Source organism: Schistocerca serialis, chromosome 5 (assembly GCF_023864345.2).
Source record: "Schistocerca serialis cubense isolate TAMUIC-IGC-003099 chromosome 5, iqSchSeri2.2, whole genome shotgun sequence".
Classification (NCBI taxonomy): Eukaryota; Metazoa; Arthropoda; class Insecta; order Orthoptera; family Acrididae; genus Schistocerca; species Schistocerca serialis.
In genome coordinates, this window is record NC_064642.1 from 655,050,234 (window position 1) to 655,075,091 (window position 24,858).

Genomic DNA, 24,858 nt, shown 5'->3' on the forward strand with positions numbered 1-24,858 from the left:
TCTTGCGCCCTTAGATTTCATCTTTTCCGCTTCCTGTCGAACAACCTTCAAGGAACTTCCTTTCCGGATAAAAACGCGCTCCGAACATGGTTCGATGAGTACCTCATCTCCAAACTGTCATTTCTACAGTCGCGGATTCGAAAAGTTACCCCAGCGTTGGTAGACTGTTGTATATAGTAAAGCAGAACATATTATTAATGAGTAAAGTCTCTGTTATGTATATCTGTTGTGTTCATTAAACGTATGAAAAAAAGCTACAAACTTACGTACCACCCAATATATCATAAATAAAAACAACAACAGAAGAAGATTATCACTTGAAAAAAGTACTTTTTTACGGGAGTGGAGGTGTGGAGGCCTGCGGGAGGGGGGGAGGGGGGGGGGGAGTCTTCTGATTGTTTAATGCTGCCCACTACGACTTCGTCTCCTGGCCAACCTCTTCATCTTGAATGACACTTTCCCCCAAAGTCCTCAGTTAGATGTTGGAGACGTTCCAATCACCGTCTGTCACTACAGTTTTTACGGTCTATCGCTTCCTTAGGAACCATGGAGGTTATTCCTGATGTCTTAACACATGTCCTATTATGACGTCTCTTCTTCTTGTCAGTGTTTACCACATGTTTCTCGCCTCGCCGATAGACTTCTTTTGGTCTGGAATGCTCACTTCGTCTGTGTTATTATGTCTTTTATGTCTAAATGGTTAAATGGCTCTGAGCACTATGGGACTTAACATCTGAGGTCATCAGTCCCCTAGAACTTACAACTACTTAAACCTAACTAACCTAAGGACATCACACACATCCTTCCCCGAGGCAGTATTCGAACCTGCGACCGTAGCGGCCGCGCGGTAGCAGACTGTAGCGCCTAGAACCGCTCCGCCACTCCGGCCGGCTGTCTTTTATGTCCTCCTTGCTTTGACTATCACGTGTTATTTTTCTTCCATGGTGTAACCTCCCCACTATATTTGTTTCTGTATGAAATTTTGACCAACTTTACTTCCCACTCTATAGAAGTGTACATATTATCAAAAACTATGTCACGACAAACTGTTATCCAACTTAAACTCGTGTGCTAAACTTTGACCAAACAAAACCTAATTTGAACTGAACTGCAACTGATTAGAATTCAACTTGTCTTTATGTTACATGCGTAACCAAAGCAAAACAATTATCTGGCAGTAATCAAAATTTCCAGTTATGTTGAGAGGCACCCACATGCCTTGCTCATATTGTGGCATCACGCAGTCAGGCCTGCAAGATGAGTGGTCTGCCAAGCGAGTGGATTTATTCTTATTTATCGCAAAACATCAATGACTGATTATGAGCTCTAGTACTCACAATTAAGCTAGAAATTATTCTAATGTTTGAATATTACGCAACGGAAACGGATAACGTACATCTGACTATTAGTAATTTACACAACTCTGATTGTTCACTACGCACTGCCAATACCACATTTTCTTTCTTACTCAACGGCTTTGATCAACACGTGGCCATCGCACTGAATGTGAATGGCGCACACATTATAAATTCAGGATATCATGACCACACACTATTCGAAGAATAAGGCCACCAATCTTTTCCCTTTCACTATCTCTTTTTTTAATCCGATAAATTCTGTTATTCTATTATTGCATTTTATACAATAATTACACATGAGAAACTCCGCCCAGTGGGCATGGCTCTACATTGGTGATTCTCTATCTTATGGTCTCGTTATTATCTAACGCTACAGTACACTTCGACTCTCACGCACATCATTACGAAAATTTACTCCAGACTGAGCGGTACAAAACGGAACATGCATAACCCACTGCCTCTGAACCTATCTTGCTACTCTCCCATGCAAACCACACATACTTAAATTACATGAAATACATCACACTGGCAACATACATCACAAAGAATAGTCACAACGTTAGAATCACTTCCCTTTCAGTTTTCCCACTTCAATTAGTATTCATCCCAGTTTCACACGACAATACCTCACTTCGTAACTTTTCTTTCCTACTACGAACTCTGGAGGATATATGCACGTCTTCCTGTGCAATGCAAGCCAAGTGGCGTTGCTGGATAGACGGCTGACTCACCTTGCTTCTCTCTCAGAGTATTAGAGTTTGAATCCAGCGTCACACGGAAACACAACCCGCAGAGTAATATTAAGAACATATTCGTCACACACGCGAGTCCTCAAGTGATACCATGGAGGAGTACTTCTCAACATCCTTTGTCTCATACACAGATTGAGACTCACACAGTACTCACCACGTGGAAGTACTCGTCTTGTAACCTCCCCACAAAAATTTACAAGACAGAAATATTATTTATGAATGCCAATGGACATTGCGCTAAGTGTAACCTCTCCACTGAAATTTTTAAGACAGAAATAATAAATGAATGGGAGCCAAACGTAACCTCCCTGCAATTAAATTTAATGACAATAAAAGTTAGAATCGCAATCTGACTCAAGTATAAGTTCTTCACAAAAAAGTTAAAGTCCATTCAGTGATAAGAAAATCTCAGTGATAGTGATAATTCAATTAAACCGAAATATCGGTCTTTGGCCCTGTGCAAAAAAATCAAAATTAAATTCTTACCTCATTGCAACACCTAGTCAAATTTCTGCTCTTGTTGTTGCGCACCGCTTGGAGGAACTGCATTGCAAATATTCCTTTTTTTTTTGTAATCTAATTGAAAACTGAAACTTTTGTTTAGGGGAAGTGGAACGAAATAGTTACTTCAATTAAATGAAAATTTTATGTAAAATTGCTTTTGAAATCAAAGTTATTATTGGGGGCACTTGTTGAAAATTAGTTACAATAATTAAACTTTACATTATCCGATGATTATCTTAATTAACAGTATACCTCATTCAGCATCTTGACCAGTGTTGTCGCCAGACCACATCACGCAATCCCACTGGACTGCTACCACTGACCGACCGCTCTGCATGACGACTACTAGCGTACTGCACGCCACTGAACAGAGCTACTGCTCGCGACGACTACTGACAGAGTGCTGCCCTCAACTAGACAGAGCTACAGACTCGCAACGACTGACAGACAGACTGAGAACCGCTCGCAACACTCGCGCGGTCAAGCGCATACTCTCTGGTCACAGATGCTACAATGCCTCGCCATCGCTGCTATGTTACATACGTGTTTCATAACCCTCCACTGGGGGGGCAAAAATTTGGCAGCGATGGTGAGTCATTTGGACTTGCCAAGCGCGGCAAAATTTTTCTTTAATTAACAAAATTCTACAACTTACAGAATATTTAAATGTTGTGCACACGCACTAAGTACAAAATATATCAGACAAAGACAAAATGTGAGTACAAAACATAGTAGCAAATCAGAAAAATGTATATACAAATTATTTGACAGATAACAAAGTGCACAGGCACTGAAAAAAAATCTTTAGCATATTCAGAACAAATAAACAGACTGGCAAAATATTATGTTGACAAGTGACATGAGTTCACATGCACTGCAGTTGAGAACATATCAGTAATTGATGAAATGTATGTACAATTAGTAACAAATGACATAAGTGCATTCGCATTAAAGTATTGACTATACAAAATAGTAGAAATCATATTGAAAAATGAGAAAAGTGTACAGGGACTGAAGTTCAGTAGAAAACATATTAACACCTAACAGAAGTGCACATGCACTGTAGTTCAGAAAATAAAAAATGTATATACAATATAAAAGACAAAAGTGCACATATACTGTACTTCAGAACAAATCAAAAAAAAAAATGTCTTTAGCATTTTGGCAATAAATAAACATAATAGCAAAAAATCATGTCGACCAGTGACATAAGTGTACTCGCACTGGAGTTTAGCGAATTGAAAAAATGTATAGCCATGAACATAAATAATGTTAGCAAAAAATGATTTTCACTCTGTGACAAGAATTAGGATAGGAAAGGGAAGGATTGCATCATGGTTGTAGCACTTTAGATTGCACACTGCTGTTTTGAAAGTCCATATCTTTCCACAGAAGTACAACACCAAGTGACACAACTTGAAGTTCTTTTCCCCTCAGAATTTATCAGCGTAGCCAAGACACTGAACTGTCGTAGTAATATTCCATTTTTTTATTATTTTGGCAGTATATTAGGTACACCAAACAGTGGGACCATAATAACGTCTTCATCGCTCACGGTGGTGGACAGCATGTCGTGTCAACACCACGCTCTTACACGGCACATCAACGTAGAATTAGTGCAAAACCAAATATAGTGCTCCATGATCACTAGGATAAACAGGACAAATGGACATCGCAGTAATTCAGGGTAGTTAGCTCATAAGGTGAAGGACATTAAGTCACATAATATTGTCAATTACAGTAGTAGTTTGCGGCATTCATAGCCCAGTTATTGAACATTTCTGTACCATGTATGTAGTATTACAGAAAAATGTTCATTAATTGTTTTACATAGCATCAGTAATCTTCTTTTCCTAGTTACAAAGCATTATTAAATAATCGCATTCTTTTCCAGTTACAAAGTATAGCATAGATAATTAATCATTTGTCATTCCAATATAGTATTAATCATTAACCTTCTCCTAATTACAAAGCATCATGAAACAATCGCATTCTTTTCCAGTTACAAAGTATGGCATAGTTAATTAATCATTTGACATTTCAATAGTAATAATCATTAGCTTTTTCCTAATTACAAAGCATTATTAAACAGTCACATTCATTTCCAATTATAAAGCATAGTTAATTAATCATTTGTCATTTCAATATAGTAAGAATCATTAGCCTTCTAATTACAAAGCATTATGAAACAATTGCATTCATTTCCAGTTATAAAGTATAGCATAGTTAATTAATCAATTGTCTTCCAATAGTAATAATCATTAGCTTTTTCCTAATTACAAAGCATTATTAAACAGTCACATTCATTTCCAATTAACCTTCTCCTAATTACAAAGCATCATGAAACAATCGCATTCTTTTCCAGTTACAAAGTATGGCATAGTTAATTAATCATTTGTCATTCCATTAGTAATAATCATTAGCTTTTTCCTAATCACAAAGCATTATTAAACAGTCACATTCATTTCCAATCACAAAGTATGAACATTGAAAACAAGAGCTAATTAATGGCATAATTAATAACAATTCATTAAGTGACACTAATTATTGGCACTCAGTGGCCATCAGGTATCGAATAGTATAAAGCATTGTTCCTCATTCAGTATTATTCAGATCATTACGAAGTCATTATGAAAAATCAGTTAATTATAGTCATAGCATTAATAATCATGGGGATTATAAGTAGTCTCATTACAATAACAGTGGCAATTACTAGCCAGTTACTAAGCATTATTTTATATATATGTGTATTTTTGTTGTCTCATTAAGAAGTCATTACTCAAGTGACATACTATTCAGAGCTAATCAGTATTATTCAGAATTTTCTCAAACTGGTATCACTATTTGGGACTGTTAATACATTTTTTTGTTAGCAATGCATTGCGTTGGGATCGATAATTAATTGCTGAGGCATAACACTTTTTGCTTTTGACCTATTGCTGCAAATGAGGATAGGTAACGTCATTCGTCATGAGTCAGCTGTAGCAAGGTTATGTAACAAGGCAGTATATGTGATTACATTTATAAATGGTAAACACAAATGGGTAAAAAAAATAAAAATGCAAGTACTAGAACAGGTATAATAAGTAACAGTTTTAGTAAGTATCATGACAAGCATCTCCTGGCAAAAATACAAAATGGATTATTGACCTGAAAGAAGAAACGCACACTATGCTGAAAAGTAGTGAACTTCGAATTAACAAGTAGTGAAATGTGTATAAAATGTGTTCCATAGCTGTCCTTTCCAAAACTTTCCGTCATCCTACTATGCAATATAACACCTGCTGTCAAAACAAACTGCAACAAATACTTAAATAACTACATAGTATAAATATAAAACTCCAACATTATCCTCATCTGTAAAGAAAAAACTTCATTATCAATTACTTCATTATCCATATTATCATAACTTCATTATTATCATCACCTGTAAAGAAAAACTTCATTATTCATAATACCATATCCTTCATCATTATTCATCAGTATTCATTATCATCTGCAAAAAATCACTTCATTACTCATTATACAACTATTCCTTATCTCTAGCATATTTCATCACTAAAACTAAGATGTGTAGTTCAGTCTGACAGCCTGCATCAATCACCTTGTATTCTGAAAGAAAAAATTAGCTAAGGCTGCTATTCTATGATGAGTATAGTATATTCTTGTTAATGCTTGTTAATCCTGATCCATTTACTCTTCCTCATTAAGTTATTGCATCTTCTATCGTTTATTCCGTAGGTGAAATTCCCATTTCTATTGAATTTATTTTCTTACACGCATCATTTCTTTCTGAAATTGATGAACAAAGATTAATGTCCTGCATTTAAATCATATACCCACTAAATAATGACTGGTTTATGGTAACATAATTAACCATACAGCATAACATGACAGAAAACGTAATATGTCAAAGGCATTGACAGTGTTCAGAGGCAAAAATGTACACAGAATAATACAAAGCAGCAGCAAAAATGTAAAACAGTCACGATGTTGAGATGTCATAAGGCAAAAATGTCAAAGTCACAGGTGTGTTATATCTTAACTATTTCACAGTGCATATAAACAAAACTTGAAAACAATCATACACACAAAAAAAAATGGAAAATGTGCACGGTCTGATGTGTAACGACAAGAAAAGCGACCTGCTAACCTTACCTTGCCGGGCACTTGCCAAGAAAAAATACGATAATCATCAGTAATTAGTTAGGTGAAATAATTGCATAAGTAAATGGCATCATAGCATGTTACATCATAAAGTGGTTTCATTCAATAAACGGTTTAATGTTTGAGATATGGTGGTTGCCTTTCGATTTTCTAGTTCTCAAAGTTTCGACGTGTACAACATTGGGGTGAGGGATGCTGCGAATCCGATATGGACCTGCGTATAGAAGTTCAAATTTACTGCACTTACCTTTTATTTTGCTGGATAAATAGTGTGTACGTACTAATATTTTCTGTCCAACGTGAAAGTCTCGGCGTCTACAAACCTGTTTTTGATGTCTTCTCCGGCGCTCTGCGGCACGTTTGATGTTGTTCAGCGCAATGTCAATTATTTCGTGGTGTCTTAGTCGACAACATTTAGGGAAGTTTACTAATTCTTTAATTTTGTTTGGTGGTTCAACGTTTTTGAGTATAACAAACGGAGATAGCATAGTGGATTCATTTGGAATGGAATTAATTACGTCTTGGAATGAGAGTATGTGTGTATCCCAATCAATATGTCTTCTGTGGCAGTATATTCGGCACAGTTTACCAATTTCTTTCATTAATCATTCACAGGGGTTCGAAGAAGCGTGGTACTTGGATATATAAATCGGAGAAATGTTTCTAGCTCGTAACATGCGTGTCCATACGCTACTACGAAACTGAGATCCATTGTCAGAAATTACTTTCATCACATGCCCTACATGAAATAGAAAATGTTTTACAAATGCTTTCGAAACAGTTTTAGCAGTAGCTTTACGTAACGGAGTGAAAGTAACAAATTTTGAAGTGAGCTCAACAGCGACAAAGATGTAGCAAAAACCTCTGTTAGTTCTCGGAATCGGAACAAAAATATCTACAGCGGCCATGTGTCTTAATTTAACAGGTATAATGGGATATAATGGAGGAATATGTGAAGTGGTGTCTGATTTAGCTTTCTGGCAAATTTTACAAGACGCTAAAACTCGTCGTATACGTTTCTCCATGTTAGTAAAATAAGAGTTCTGTCTCAGTATAAGAAAACATTTTCGTGCTCCGTAATGTGCGTAACTTAAATGAGTGTACCAAATTAATTTGTTAACCAGTTCGTCAGGAATGCATAATAACCAATTGTTGCTGTCAGGATGAGAGCGGCGAAACAGAATGTCATTACGTACAGTGTAGTGGTTCCTAATCGTAACATTTTTCCTATCTTGCCAAAGGTGTTTAATTTCTTTCCACACGTTGTCTTTATTTTGTTCTTGCGCTATGTCCTGTAGTGACGATGAAATAAAGTTTTCAAATGCGACTTGCTGAATGTACATGACACTGAAATTTGTTTTGCAGAAGTTGGTTGCTACGTCTTGCTGATTGTTGCCGAGAGAACGCGATAGTGCGTCTGCTATAACATTTTGTGTGCCGGGAATGTGAACTATTGTAAAATTAAATTCTTGTAAATAAAGTTTCCATCTACTTAACCTGTCGTGAGTAAATTTAGCTGAAAGCAAAAATTGTATTGCTCTGTGGTCTGTGTAGACGGTGGTATGTCTGCCATAAAGAAAGTGCCTAAATCTCGTAAAAGCCCATACAACACATAATGTTTCAAGTTCTGTAACAGAATAATTTCGTTCAGCAGGTGACAAAATGCGACTTGCAAATGCGATGTTTTTAATAACTGTTGAACCATCTTCTTCAATTTCCTGAAAAATATGTACGCCTAAAGCGGTGTTAGAACTGTCGGTGGCAATGGAAAAATTTCTAGTAAGATCGGAGTGCGATAAAAGTGGAGCATTCAACAAAGCATGCTTCAGGTTCATGAATTCAGAATGTGCTTGCTTATCCCAAGACCAAATACTGTTTTTACCTGTTAATTGACATAATCTGGGTGTGTCTAAAGCAGAGTGATGAATAAATTTACGAAAAAAGTTAATTAAGCCCAAAAAACTGCGTAATTGCTTCTTCGTCGTAGGAACAGTAATGTCACGTAGAGCCTGAAGTTTTTCCGGATCAGGTGCAATGCCTTCTGCTGAAATCACGTGTCCAAGAAATTTTATAGAAGTTTTACCAAAGTGCGATTTACTAAGATTAACTGTAAGTCCTTGTGCATGGAAAGTTTGTAACAGTTGTTCAAGAATCAGATTGTGTTTAGACCAGTTAGCTTCTGCGATAAGAATATCGTCTACATACGTCGTAATTCTGTCCTTAAGTTCTGTCGGAAGTATTGTGTTCAAACCGCGAATAAAGGCTGCTGAAGAAATAGTTAAGCCGAACGGTAATTTGCAAAATTGATAACAGTCGCCAAAACAGAGAAAAGCTGTATATTTTCTACAATTCGGATGAAGTTGAATTTGCCAAAATCCCGATTTCAAATCTAGTGTAGAATAAATAGCAGTACCGTGAAATTTCTGTAGAAGTTCCTCTAATGTCTGTGGTCGATCAGTTTCATTAATAATAATGTCATTAATGTGACGTGAATCAAGTACAAGGCGAAGTGAGCGATCTTTTTTCTTAACAATATGCAACGGGTTTATGTACGGACTAACTGCCGGTTCTATAATTCCTTGATCAAGCATATCCTGCAATTCTTTTTTAACTTGTTCTCTGTGAATATATGGAATGGGATAATGCTTAGCTTTAAATGTATCGTGCTGTTTGACTTGAAATTCATACATAAAGCCGGACATAGTACCAGGAATGTTGTCGAAAACTGGAGCTTGCTGTAAAAGAATTTTGTGTAATTGCGTTCGTTCGTCGTCTGTAGTTGCACTGCTCTCTTTAACCTTATCAGAAATCAATTGCATTACGTCGTAGTCAGCTTCGTCTGGAGTATGATAGTTATGTACGTACGTATCTGTGAACAATGTGGGACTACAGTCTAAGTTGCGTGTTGCGGAAATGACCTCTGTGCGGTTAATTGTTTGTTCTTCCGCAGACAATGAATGCTGAAACTCTAAAGCCAATTGTACATTTTCGTCCTTTAGCATTAAATAAGAATTTTGAAAATCAATAACTGCGTCGTGTTGTACCAGAAAATTCGTGCCTAAAATTACGTCTGTTGTCAATAAAGGAACAATCCAAAAATTTGAGTGGAATGTGTGACCTGCAATACAAAATGATAAATGCGTCTGTAATTTAACGTCTACACCTTTACTCGATACTGCTCCTTTTACTTTCATTTTGCCTAAAGGTAATGTCGGATAGGTATTCTCTTTGTTACACTCGTTAAAAGTCTCCTCATTTATTACTGATATAGGTGATCCGGAATCAATTACTGCTGAAAATTTCGAGGAACCAATTTTAATTTCGATAACAGGATGTGAAATAGTTTTCTGAATAAATGATCTTTCCTGTAAAAGAGTGTCTCGTATGTCGTCAAAAGTAATTACATTTTCGTGAATAACATTCTGCGTGTCAAAGGTAGTGCTTGTATTATTGGAAGATGCGTCCTGTGCAGTATTTAGTCAGATTCTATCTGACGTGTTATTATTATTAGGAGGATTCTGTGTCATTTCTACTATTTGAACTGTTCTATTACTTCTTCCAGACGTGTTACGCTCTGGATGGTACCTACTGTCGGGTTCATTCATGAGAATATGTTCTTGCATATGATTTTGCTGTTGGTGAGACCGACTGTTATTATAAGTACGCTGATAATTGTGCCCATCGTTTTTACGTCTGTCGTGAAAGTCATTCCTATACGGTGCATTACGATAGGAATTGAAATACTGTCTTCTTTGTACGTAGTTGTTTCCTTGCTGACGTACGTTACTATTTGTTGTATCAGGGACTATATGTGCTCGCGGCGGAACATTAAAGCCTGGTTGACCTTGTGCATTCCATTGTTGGTTAGGTATGCTAACCGGCTGGTTTTGATGTTGTTGTTGTGAAACACCTCTATTGTTACTAAATTATGGTTCCTGTTGCTGAAAATTTTGACGATATTGATAATCTGAATTTTGTCTGTGATTTAAGTTCTGGTAGTTGTCTTTCCTAAAGCGTCTGTTACTTTTCCTATTGAAATTACGTCCTTTATCATAATTACCGTAAGTTTGTTGACCTTGGTTATTATACGAAAGGTTTTTGTTTACAAAAGAATAATCAGATTGCTGTACTTCCAAGAGCTGTAAAAGATCTCTGAACGCTGAAATGTTTTCTTTTTGCTGGCCCGTTAGAAGTGACACTCGTAACGACCGTGGTAATTTAGAGATGCATAATTGTATAAGTGCGGATTCACTGTACGGTTCACTTAGGTACTGGTTTTGTTGTACCATGTGCTCAAAAAATTGCGTCACACTGGGAAAATTGGAGTTCTCGTAATTCGGCAAACTAATCAACTGATCTTTAATTCCGCGCTGTGTCGTCTTCGACCAGTACGCTGATAGAAAAGCATACTGAAATTCCTCTACTGAGTAGCATTGCCTCGCGATCGGTCTCATACGAGTTGCCGGTTCGCCTTCCAAAAAACTGCAAATAAATTCAAGTTTATGTGTTACAGGCCAAGTCGGTGGAAGAGCAAAGCTAAATTGTTGAATCCAATCCAGTGGGTGAATCTGCGTTCTATCGTTTTTGAAAACCTTAAACTTTCTCACTGACAGAAAATGTTTGTAGTCGAAATTATCATCTCTGTGTAATGGAACAGGTTCAGGATCGTAAGAGAATCTATTGAACTGTGGTTGATCGGAATCTAAGTCCCGTACTCTCTGTAGATTACCCAAATTATACGCGCTGCGTGAGTCTGACAAATGTTCATAAAGTGGCGTCTGTTGTGGTATATTATTATTAACTGAAATGTTTTTTATCTCTGTTACTTCTTGTTGTAAATTTGATAACTTCCTACGTAACGTGTTGTTAGATGAATCGATCTCATTAATTGTCTGCTGTAAATTTTGAAATTCAGGTGTTTGGATAAATGAAACCGGTGCAGTATCGTCTGATTTATTGTCATTAGTATTTTCGATAACATCAATACGACTGGCCAATTCATCATATTTTTCAGTCAGTATTTTTGCCTGATCATCGGTTTTAGAATCGGACGCATTAATCTGTTTTTGCAACTTACGCGTAGTTTCGCTCAGTTTTTTAACATCAGCTTTGATGACATCGCAATCCTGTGTTAGATCTAATTGTTCGAATCTGTCTGTCACTGTTTGAATATTTACTGTGTGTGTATCTGTTTTTGATTTAAGATCAGAAATTTCATCCCGTAATTCCGCGTTCAATTGTTCTATGGTATTAATTTTGTCGGGCACTGTAGTAATATTATTGTCTACATACGTCTTCGCTTTCGCGAATATTTTACGTTTGTCCTCTTGTCTTTGTGCAGTGATTGTTTCCATGACTTGTCGTTTTACTTTGTTTTGATCTTGAATAAATTTGCGGAAACGCGTATCACTGTTTTGTATGTGCTGATTAAAGCGCTCGTTCATCTGAGTGTTCTGCTGTTCGAATTTCGCGTCTATCTTTGCGTCCACTGTGCGCGAAAGTTCTACCGTCATAGCTTTAAACTCTTCCCGTAATTGTGTAGCTTTTTCAGAGCATTGTTTAGCGACTCCGCTAATTTCGTCTCTGAGTGTTTCTGTTGCGGCTGTCTGCATTTCCCTTAATTCTCGCGCAACAGACTTAATTTCTTCGCTATTTTTTTGAGAACAAGCCTCAATTTCCACGCGCAACTGTTCCTTAGTGTCATGACACTGCGCGGCAACGGCTCTAATTTGTTCACTAAGCTGTCTGGAATTGTCGTCTAATTTTTCATTTAAGTATTGTTTGAGTTTTTCGTTATCTTGTTTGACCTGTTCACTAAGTTTGTCTTGTTTTTTGTCATTATTGTCAAGTTTTTCATTTAAGTGTTTGTTATCTTCCCTAAGTTGTTTGACCTGTTCATTGAATTGTTGTTTGAGATTTTCGTTATCTTGTTTGTTATCTTCCCTAAGTTGTTTGAAATTTTCATTCTGTTGTTTACTCATTTGTCGCAACAAAGCCATAATTGGATTCGACTCAAGGTCAGCATTTCTATTCTCTGTGCTGTTCAATAGTGGATCTGGAATTGTTTCACTTTCTGTAACCATTTGGTCATTTTGAGATTTACAAAAAGGTTTGTCAGTCAAATGTATACTATCAGTCATTGTTTCGGAATTAAATAAATCTGTCCTACTTTGTGTGATCTGTTCATTTTCATTAGACAAATTTGTCTGTACATTACTTAGATTTTCTAAATCGGGTGTGTTAAGCTCGGCAGCGCTCATTACTATAGACCGCTCCGCGTCATCAATTGTCGTCAAATTAACAGACGAGACAATTGAGTTCGTTTGTTCATTATCAAGGTAAAAGTCATCACTAGTGGTTGGAATGCACTGATTGTTAGTGAACGCAGGATTGTCATCATTACACTGCGTGTCACATGTCCTATCGGTAAAGTTGTTTGCGTCGGTAATTTCATTCATAATACCTTGCGATACACTATTCACAGTCTTTCGCAGCATTTTTGCAATAGTCACAATTATTCACAAAACAAATAAGCACAATGCAAAAGTAACACACAAATACAACAGAGCAAAGAATTGCCGTTGACCTGTAGAAAGAAAGTCACAAGTTAATAAGAGCGTTGCGCCAAATCCTAATTATATATAAGCAAATAAGAGCAGATATCTGACTGTCGCTCAAAAGATTCTCAACGAAATTCGATCCTGGACTGGGTGTCGCCAAGTGTAACCTCCCCACAAAAATTTACAAGACAGAAATATTATTTATGAATGCCAATGGACATTGCGCTAAGTGTAACCTCTCCACTGAAATTTTTAAGACAGAAATAATAAATGAATGAGAGCCAAACGTAACCTCCCTGCAATTAAATTTAATGACAATAAAAGTTAGAATCGCAATCTGACTCAAGTATAAGTTCTTCACAAAAAAGTTAAAGTCCATTCAGTGATAAGAAAATCTCAGTGATAATGATAATTCAATTAAACTGAAATATCGGTCTTTGGCCCTGTGCAAAAAAATCAAAATTAAATTCTTACCTCATTGCAACACCTAGTCAAATTTCTGCTCTTGTTGTTGCGCACCGCTTGGAGGAACTGCATTGCAAATATTCCTTTTTTTTTTTGTAATCTAATTGAAAACTGAAACTTTTGTTTAGGGGAAGTGGAACGAAATAGTTACTTCAATTAAATGAAAATTTTATGTAAAATTGCTTTTGAAATCAAAGTTATTATTGGGGGCACTTGTTGAAAATTAGTTACAATAATTAAACTTTACATTATCCGATGATTATCTTAATTAACAGTATACCTCATTCAGCATCTTGACCAGTGTTGTCGCCAGACCACATCACGCAATCCCACTGGACTGCTACCACTGACCGACCGCTCTGCATGACGACTACTAGCGTACTGCACGCCACTGAACAGAGCTACTGCTCGCGACGACTACTTACAGAGTACTGCCCTCAACTAGACAGAGCTACAGACTCGCAACGACTGACAGACAGACTGAGAACCGCTCGCAACACTCGCGCGGTCAAGCGCATACTCTCTGGTCACAGATGCTACAATGCCTCGCCATCGTTGCTATGTTACATACGTGTTTCAGTCTCTAATATCAAGTCCTGCACATGCCACTTCTTAAATATTTCCAACTTATAGTACACACGCCAGTAATTCAGCTTAACTTTAGCACTCGGAAGTATGTCCATTATGTCCATTATAATTATCCGGGCTGTTATGCCGTGGTCGGTTGATGAATTCTGTGGTGATTCCCAACGTTCAACTTAGTACTAGCACTCGCAAGAATTTCAACTTATTGCTACACGTGGTTTCACTGTGACCGCTGGTCACTTCCGAAGATTACTACAATCCCCTTAATATTACCTGCCTGTCATTTAAGTCTTCCCCCGAAAGTTCCTGAAATAGAGAAATAATTATTCCAAACTACTCTTAAGTTTTTCACATGCATACCATTTTCTCCACTCTTTTGTCATTACGGAGCACACCTAAGACAGGTCTTAACAACAGAAGATCCAGCGCCAGAGTGCTGAAACATGGCCGTTCTTCAGGTCAGCTCGCACCTCCGTCAAGGTGGGGGAGCACCTTGCTACCGTATTGGTCAGCCACATTTCAGGCGCTCAAAGCTCAGGTAAATTTCATCTCTTTGGTTCCACCAAAGGTGACCAAATGACCGTCTCAAGGATGATCATATATTGCACATTCACTATCTGCGGTTAGCAGACGACCGTACATCATTCATTCCGTAGATCTCACCAAATTGGATATAGGGATTTATTTTGTGGGAGTGCACATGAGATCAATGAAATAAATAAATTGTCCTTCCTTCCTACACTAGTATCTGGCTTCGGTGTATTAAGTGAAATTGAGTTACTACAAAAAATATGTTGTTCTGACAAGAATAACGGAGAATGTTGCACCTATTTTCAATGTCGGGCAGTACTGTACCCTTTCAATGTAACGTCTTGAAAACATTGTTGCAAATTTCTCGAAAGCACAGCAGAAAACGGCAAGCAGGTAGTGGGTAAGCTAGATTTCTAAATACATATTAAAACTGTTGCACATGGTAATGCTTAATGGCAAGAAGTGGGAAGGTAGTGTAACTGTTCAAATGAAATGATATTCCAAGACAACGATTTTAGCATGAAGTATGTATTTAAAAAAAAAAAAAAAAAAAACAGTGTAAAGCATCATGTGATCAACACACATAACACTGACCTGAACAATACTATTCTAACAAAGTGAACAATGATTTAAAATGGGTACAATGTTAACAGAGAATTTTGTGTAAAAACTAAACAGCTTAATCAGTTAATATGTTAATCCGTGACTCAGGGAAATGGGGTGGTCTTTCTCTCAGACTTGAGCAAGTTAACTAGCTGACAATAATTATTCTGAAAAATTAGCTGCATAGTGCTGCAGTCTTACCTCAAGCTTATTCTCTTCAAAAAATAATAACATTATTCAAAATTTATATTCTTTCCACCTTCCAATATATACATCATATCCATCCTTGCTGTCCTTTGAAATAAATCTTTCTTCATCTAACAGATACATCTTAAGTCAGCACAGCACTACTGAATACGTCCATCATCGACCACATTTCAACAAGGAATGAATCACACTGTGCTGAGGCAAAGATTGTGCCATATCAAGAACAGAGATTGTTTAACGTAACATAACTTGCTCGCTCTCTCTCTAACGTGCACGTCGATATCTTACAAAAATCAAAGTGAAATGTCCACACTACAGCTGATCTTAATTATTTCTCATTCAACAAGAACTATTACCTCCATAAAAATGGGCTGTGGTCGAGCATTTCGGTCTCAATGGAAGACATTTTTATTAGTAATGTGGAAGAGAATGTTTTAAAATCTGATGATTTTTAATGGAAAAGGTGGTATATTTAAAAAGTTATGTCGACGAAGCACTGTTGTTCGTAGATGGAACTGAGAATGGCACTGATAAAACTGTTGTTGTTGTTGTTGTTGTTGTTGTTGTTGTGGTCTTCAGTTCTGAGACTGGTTTGATGCGGCTCTCCGTGCTACTCTATCCTGAGTACGAGTAAATTTAACGGATTCTGCAAGGCAACTGACTTGACTGTAGAGCTCGAAAATAATGGTCGTATTTCGTTTTTGGACCTTGATGTAAAGAGGCAAAACGAATTGCAAGATCTTTAGAAAGCAATATTATACACATTTTGATTGCTAACTAGTCTTGCCATGGAGTTATGAAGAAGAGTTATAGAGAAGCGGCGCTTAGAAGCTTTCTGAACCTAGCCATTAGTGTACCAAAGAGTTCAGCAGACAGATTAAATGAATTACCGTTGTTGCACAAAGCATAATTACTATTAATTATTGTAATGGCTTCTATATTTTTCAACCTTCTTTCGAGGTCGCGGCAGCGATTTTTTGCTGCCATGTGCTGACTCTGCGGTGTTCACGGTGATGGGCTTGGCGCTTCCCACGCTACCTGTGATTTTAATCCCCAGCCAGAATTTTAGCTGCAGCGGACCTGCGGGGCAGATCGTTTTGTTACTGATCTTTGTACACATCGGATTGATGTCGGAGAGACTGAAGTTTTACACAAAGCCTCCCCCTATGTAGGACCTCAATATCGCTTTATTACTCCTAAATTCACAGACTATCCTGTCATCCACATTCCTTGCTTGGCCGTTCAGTACATAACTAAATAAAATAAGAGTACTTTAAGAACATTTTGAAATTTCAGTATTTTTTAAAAATGTTCCTGATAATACCAAACCCGGTTCTAACGGTTCTCTTTTAATATTCTATATTTGTTTTATGCTTTTTGATACTACGTAAGATAAGAGGTTAGCATGAATTATTTTCTTTAATTAGGTGAGAACGTTAGAAGAAGAGTATCTTATAGGAGGCCAAAATAAATGTTTGTTTTCAATTTAAATGAGCGCCAGGCTCCTTACAAGATTTTCATCTAAATACAGTCAAGGTCAAAGTTCACAGATCTCCGACAAATGGTATCTCTTAAAGTATTTGAATTCTCGCAAAATTAACTCATGGAACTATTAAGATTTAAATTAAATAATGTTTTGAAATGATTTTACCACTTCTGCTCTTGTTGAAAGCTGTAAGAAAAGTTAATATTAAGTCCGGCGCGTAATGGCGGCCAATTGTTGCCAGTCAGCGATCACTACTTTCGTCTTCTTGACAGCTGAAAATTACTAATTTCTAATTACTAATTTCTTTTAAATTAAAACATTACGATTAGTGGCTGGCATGTTCATACAATGAACTCACTTTTACACATATATTTTCATCAATAACCTGATATACACCTTTTTTATCGTCTAGTCGAAAGAACAAAAACGAGCATCTGCTAGCGTTCAACGCTTTCACACAGTCTCTATCCAACAATAGTAACATGAGGAACAGAAATAGCAGAAGAGCGAGTAATAACTTATCTTTTCCATCTTATATAGTTATACAAAGATATAAATGTTTTATTTCACCCTATTCTTTACTGCGATATTGTTTATCATCGTTATTGTCTTTCCCTACCGTAGTATCGACGTTATATTTTTTGTAAATAATTTTATATTTTTTTCACAATTGTCTGTTTCGTCTTATTCAGTATTTTTATACACACTTCACACGCATTATTCTTAAACATCGCGAAAGGGACACTACATAGTGATGTTCATAGATGAGGCAGCAGGCCACGGCATGAAATTATTGAGATTCAATACGTATGTTCTGAAAACTGGAACCTTCTTGACCGCTAAGATAGGAAGTTTCATTTCGAAAGGACTACTGTTGTTTATGGCTACTAAAAGACATCCAGAATAATACACTGAGGTGACAAAAGTCATGGGATGTCTCCTAATATGGTATCGGACAGCCTTTTGCTCGGCATAATGCAGCAACTTCACGTTGCACGGTCTTAACTAGTAGTTGGAAGTCCCTCCCAGATATATTGGGCCATGCTGCCTCTATAGTCGTGCATAATTACGAAAGTGTTGCTGAAGTAATATGTTGTGCACGAACTGACCTCTCGATTGTGTCCAATAAATGTTCGATGGGATTCATGCTGAGCGAGCAGGTTGGCCAAATCATTCGCTCAAATTGTCTAGATTGTTCTTCAAATCAACCTCGAAGGCTGTGGCCCGGTGACATGGCGCATTATCATCCACAAAAACTACATCGTTGTCTGGGAACATGAAATCAATGAACGGCAGCAAATGGTCTCCAAGCAGCCGAACATAATCATTTCCAGCCACTGATAGGCTCAGTTGGACCAGAGGATCCAGTCCGTTCCATGTAAATATAACCCACGCCCTTATGGAGCCAGCACGAGATATTACAGGGCCTTGTTGACAACTTGCGGCCAGGGCTTGGTGGGCCTGCGCCACAATCGAACCCTACGACTAGCTCTTACGCACTGGAAACTGGACTCACCTAAGCAGGCCACTGTTTTCCAATCGTCTAGGGTTCAGCCGTTATGGTCACGAGCTCAGGAGAGACGCTGCATACGATGTCGTGCTGCTGACAAAGGCGTCCGCGTCGATCTTCTGCTGCCCTGGCTCATTAACGCTAAATTTCGCCGCACTGCCCCCAACGGGTACGTTCGTCGTACGTGACTCACTGATTTCAGTGCTTATTTAATGCATTGTTGCTTGTCTGTTAGCACTGACAACTGTTCTATAAACGCCGCACCTCTTGTTCGTTAAATGAAGGCCATTGCATTGACCGCGGTGAGAGGCAAAGCCTAAAATTTGGTATTATCGGCACACTCTTGACACGGTGGATCTTGGATTACTGAATTCCCTAACGATTTCCGAAACTGAATGTCACATGCGTTTAGGTACATCAACCAATCCGTGTTCTTTGTTTGTTAATTCCCGTCGTACGGCCATAATCACGTCGGAAACCTTATCAGATGAATCACCTGAATACAAATGACAGCTCCGCCACTGCACTGCCCTTTTAGACCTTCAGTACGCGACACTACCGCCGTCTGTATACAGTGTGTCCAAAAAGTATGCCGGCCGGGTGGCCGAGCGGTTCTAGGCGCTACAGTCTGGAACCGCGCGACCGCTACGGTAGCAGGTTCGAATCCTGCGTCGGGCACGGGTGTGTGTGATGTCCTTATGTTAGTTAGGTTTAAGTTGTTCTGAGTTCTAGGGGAGTGATGACCTCAGATGTTAAGTCCCATAGTGCTCAGTGCCATTTGAACCAAAAAGTATTCGTCTAGCTGCATACCTTTTAGAAAACAAAGTCTGTGCATCATGAAAAAGAAACATACAAAATCTAAAGAGCCAGTCATGTAAGTAGTACCTCGGTAAGTAAAAAGCACGGAAAGAAATACATCCAAATCGACAGCAAGGTTAACAAAACAGAAAATGTAATACGAGAGCTAGTTCATAAAGTATTCGTCCATCACCTGAGCATGCCGAAATTCTGCGCACAGTGATTAAACTACAACGGTGACCCACGGCACACACTAGAGTCAACCGTGCGCGGACCCACTCTATCGCCTGTTGTCGTTCTGAACGGCGCCGATACAGTGCAGTTAGCGCCATGGGCCGAAAGGCTAGTGAGACGTCGCTGATCGAAAGGAAACTTATTCTGCGCTCACATAATGAATGCAAATCTTCTTACGAGATTGCTAAAGTAGTCGGTAGACCTAAATCGACGGTTCAGTCGATAATAGATCGATTTTGCGCAACAAAATCATTAAGAAACCAACCACGAACCGGACGCCCTCACACTTTCACTGATGCAGACGTGAGATTTATCATAAGGGAAATGAAGAAGAAACCTAAATTCAGCGGTCATAAGTTGGCTGGAGAGTTAGAGCCTAGGGGAAAGAAGGCATGTGCCAACACAATCAGAAATACCATCAAAACGTATGGATATCACGGTCGGGTAGCGCGCAAGAAATTTTGGGTCATTGCACAGAATCGAAAGAAACGTCTTCATTTTGCGATGGAACATACATTCAAAAAGGAGGACTTCTGGAATAGAGTAATATTTTCTGATAAGAGTAAATATAGCGTATTCGGGTCGGATGGCAAGCGAATGGTGTGGCGTAAGAAGAATGCGGAGATGTTGCCACCCAATCTTGTGCCAACGGTTAAACACAGTGGTGGCTCCCTGATGGTTTGGGGCAGTATGAGTGTTGCAGGTGCTGGAAAATTACATTTCGTAGAAGGTACAATGGATCACCATATGTATATCAACATTTTAAAGGACAGTCTGAATCCTAGCGCCGATAAATTAGGTCTGCAAGGAAATTACATTTTTCAACAAGATAACGACTCAAAGCATACGGCTCTAAATACAAGGCTGTGGCTCCTGTACAATACCCCAAAACAACTTAATACCCCTCCTCAGAGACCAGAAATTAATCCTATTGAACACCTTTGGAAAGTACTGGAAGATGGCATCAGGAGAAGACACATTTCTAACAAGGTAGACCTAAAAGAAGCACTTCAAGACGAATGGGACAAAATTCCAGCCTCTCTGACGGCAAATGTGGTCAAGTCAGTGCCCAGACGACTACAAGCAATAATGGCTGCAAAGGGGAACCCCACCAAATATTAATTTTTGTAATTGAAATCATATTTACAGATTGTAAATTTACAAAAAATATGAGTGGACGAATACTTTTTGAAGCATCCCTTGAATAAATTCTCCATTTTGTCAAATTTGCTATCGTTATGGATGTATTTATTTCCTTGTCCATCAATAAAAATGACTTACAGAGGTTCGTTGTATATGACTGGCTGTTCACATTCTATGTTCCCTTCCTTTAACGTGACATATACTTAGTTTAAAAAAATACAACTAGACGAATACTTTTTGGACTCACTATATGTGCATATCGCTATCCCGTTACTTTCGTCACCTCACTGTACATTCACGTGGAGCGGTCTGTTTCCTTCTGCCGCAAGGGAATGCTGGACAGCCCTGTTGCGGTGTACTTTCAGTGTCCTCTAATTTCACGACGTCACTCGCGCCGGCGTGCGCTCTGCTAGGAGCAGGCGGTTCTGGGTGCCGTTCGTTAGGGCAATGTGCTGCTTTCCTTTCGAACTGACCAGGTAGGGCACTGTGTACAAAGCCGTATCAGTTGCGCGCGCTTTGTGGGTGTGGGTATCTCAGAGCCAGGGCAGGTGCCTGTCTTGCCCGTTCGTCGCACCGGAGGTTCGTGACGTCGGCTTCTGCTCACGTCACACGTCGCCCAAGCTGCGCCAGACTGTTGTGCTCGGCCGCTGCTGCCGCTACATGGTCCTCGACGCAGCCGGAAGACGCTGAGGGTGAGTGTTGAACTGTCGTTATTCTACGTGACGGTGTAATCGCTGAGTCGAAAAATACGAGATCAGAGAATATCAGTTTTAATTTGTAGCTTTATTCGCAGCTCAGCATAGGACTGCAAATCTCCACAGCAATTACTTGACAATATTTGTTCATTATTGTTGATTTCCTGCCTTTTTTAATTCAAGTGCGGCACTATGCTATTTATTTGCCTTTGTGGGAAAGTTGGGAAATTTTTTAGAATACGGGTTGTGACAAAGAATTATTAGAGCTAGAGCTCGAGGAAAAGATGCATGTAGCCAAAGCACTTCAGCTTTACAGGAAATAATTAATAGTAATTGTGCTGTGCGTAAGGCGAACACGGAGCAGTCACCTCTCTGCTGAACTCAAACAGAAGAATATGCGGAATCGTTCCAATTGCTCCACTTGGCACTTTTTCTAGCGTCCACAGCTCCACTCACTATCTCCAAATGACAAAATGACAATATCTAAATGTAAATAGCAACGGCGAACTACAAATAAAAAATGACAATCGATAAGTAAACTAGTAGCAACCGGAATATCAACATAGAAAATAAAAACGTTACGCACTTATGCATCAACCTAATACAATTGGTAGTCAAGTGTAGTGCCAGCAGTGAAGCACTGAGGAAATCGCAGTACGATTTGGGGTATTTGTCACGTTTAGGGTGTGGTCGTTGCGCTAAACAAAACGCTAAATCCACGAAGATATGAACACATTGTGTAGCATTGCGTACTATCTACAATAGAGGGAGGTTCAGAGACGGTGATAGCATGAGTTTGCAGCCTGTCCTAAAGCAGCATCCCTTAGGCAATGGATTGTAGACGATGAAAGACCTGAAATAGACTGACCAGCCGACAGTCCCGACTTGAATCCAGTGGAATACCTTTGGGACGAGTTCGACGTCCGTCCATTCCCCACAGCCCGGCATCACTGTCTTCCGTGGTTTCAGGTTTCAGGAAAAATGTCCTGCCGTTCCTCACTTAAAGTGTTCCCGGTAGATTTCAATCTGTCATAAAGAGGAAGGGTGGACACACCTCGTATTAATGTCGACTACTAGATGTTCGAACACCCTTTGGATTTTTGTTGCACTGTAATACAATGTCTCTGAATGTAGTAGCTTAAATATTTATTGCTCGGGCTAAATGCTGCAACTCCTGCTTCAGTGGGTTTGCTTCCAGTTTCCATCTCCTGAAATACTCATCTAATATACACAAATCCTCTATTCGTTCTATCTTTTAGGGACTCGTCATTGGCGTACAAGAATCTGTGAAGGACAGGCTCTGACAGGGTATGGAGCTTTAGCAGTGTAGGGGAGAGAACTCAACCTGGAAGAAGGCCAATTTTCGGGTTGTGGAATTTATTTTGCGTGATTTCGGAGTCAGTTTGAAACAGGCATTTATTCTGCACATTGTTTTCTAGTTTCAATCCAACTGAACATGCGTAAAACAATGTCGATTACCATGCTCCCTCATTTCTTATCACATCTCCTCAAAGAGCTGTTGGTACACGTTGCTTGACGTTTCAGGCACTTTCAGAAACCAGCCAGCCCTTGGAGTCGCTTATCTAATGTTGGTTCAGATGGGAGCACTATGGGACTTAACTTCTGAGGTCATCAGTCCCCTGAACTTAGAACTACTTAAACCTAACTAACCTAAGGACATCACACACATCCACGCCCGAGGCAGGATTCGAACCTGCGACCGTAGCGGTCGCGCGGTTCCAGACTGTAGCGCCTAGAACCGCTCGGCCATCCCATGACGGATAGTACAGACGTTTCCTGGTGATGACAACATTGTGAGTCAAGTTTGGTGCACCAAAGGAAGTACAGGAATTGGCCGAAAACATGGAAACACGAAAAACGCAACACGTTACCATGCCTAATACTGTGTTTGAAACCCATTGGCATTCGAAACAGCCTTCAGTTGTCTTCTAGAGGATAAATGCAGGTCCTGTACAGTTTTCAAGGGCATCTTATACCATTCTTCCTACAAAATCAAAAAGCGATCAGTTCAGGTAACGATTGTGGAGGTGGACACCGATAACGCACCCTTCTCTGCAAAAGAAACCAGAAAGGTACGCTAATATTGTGTACTGATGACTGTGACGCTCAGGGAAGTTGCGACATTTCATCCTCGTGCTCACAAAACCAGCCCTGGATGACGTGAGCTGTGGGAGAAGAGGCTTTGGCATCTTTGAAAATGCCATCACCATTGAGGGCCAAACAATGTGCCGTGGGGTACACCTGATTACCCAAAATGGTCACATAATCTTTGACAATAATTTGACCTTGCACAGTAGCCGTGATCCCAAGGAGTACAACGATATGGCTTAATCATAACAGAATCATAGAGTTGAAGCATGCGTGATAACTCATGGATCGTAAACTCGGTGAGAAGCCACAAGATTCATCCCACCAAATGACTTGTTCCACAGTCCAGGTGTCATGGGTGCGTCACCATGTTTTCCTCTTATGAGCATTTGCCTCACTGATGAGTGGTTTTGAAATTCCAGCTTGCTCTGCAGTTCCATGCTTATGGAGCTCCCTTCGGATTCTTTTGGTTCTGACAGGGTTTGCAAGTGCGAAATTCAATTTTGCAGTGACTTTTGCAGCTGTCGTTCACTTACTTTTCGTCACAGTCCTATTCATTGGCTGTCTGTCAGGATCACTCAACACACACTTTCGTCCGCGGACGATATTTTTCCGGTTTCCCTGTGTGCAGTATAGATCTTCGATACAGTTTTACAGTACGGGCATCAGCAACTTCTTTGGTACATGTTAAAAATTTACTTTAAATTTTTTTTATTAAAATCTTGTAAAATTTCTCGAACTGCATTAGATGTTGATAGTCCTGTGTACACAAAAGTTTCACGATAATGGAATCGGAAAAATTTGTGGTAAGTACTGTGGGACCAAACTACTGAGGTCATCGATCCCTAGGCTTACGCACTACTTAATCTAACTTAAACTAACTTACGCTAAGGACAAAACACACAACCACGCCCAAAGGAGGACTCGAACATCCGACGGGGGGAGCCGCGCGAAGCGTGGTAAGGAGCCCTTGACCGCACAGCTACCCCACGCGGCTAATGGAACTGCATCTTCAGGTTAAAAAGTACAGCTAATTCAACATTACACCATTGAAATAGTACGGTCTCTCAAAGGTCATATGTCACTGGCGTTTAGTATTGCCACCTTTAACTGGCTATACTAAGTTACATCCAAACGTTGGAAGACCGTAC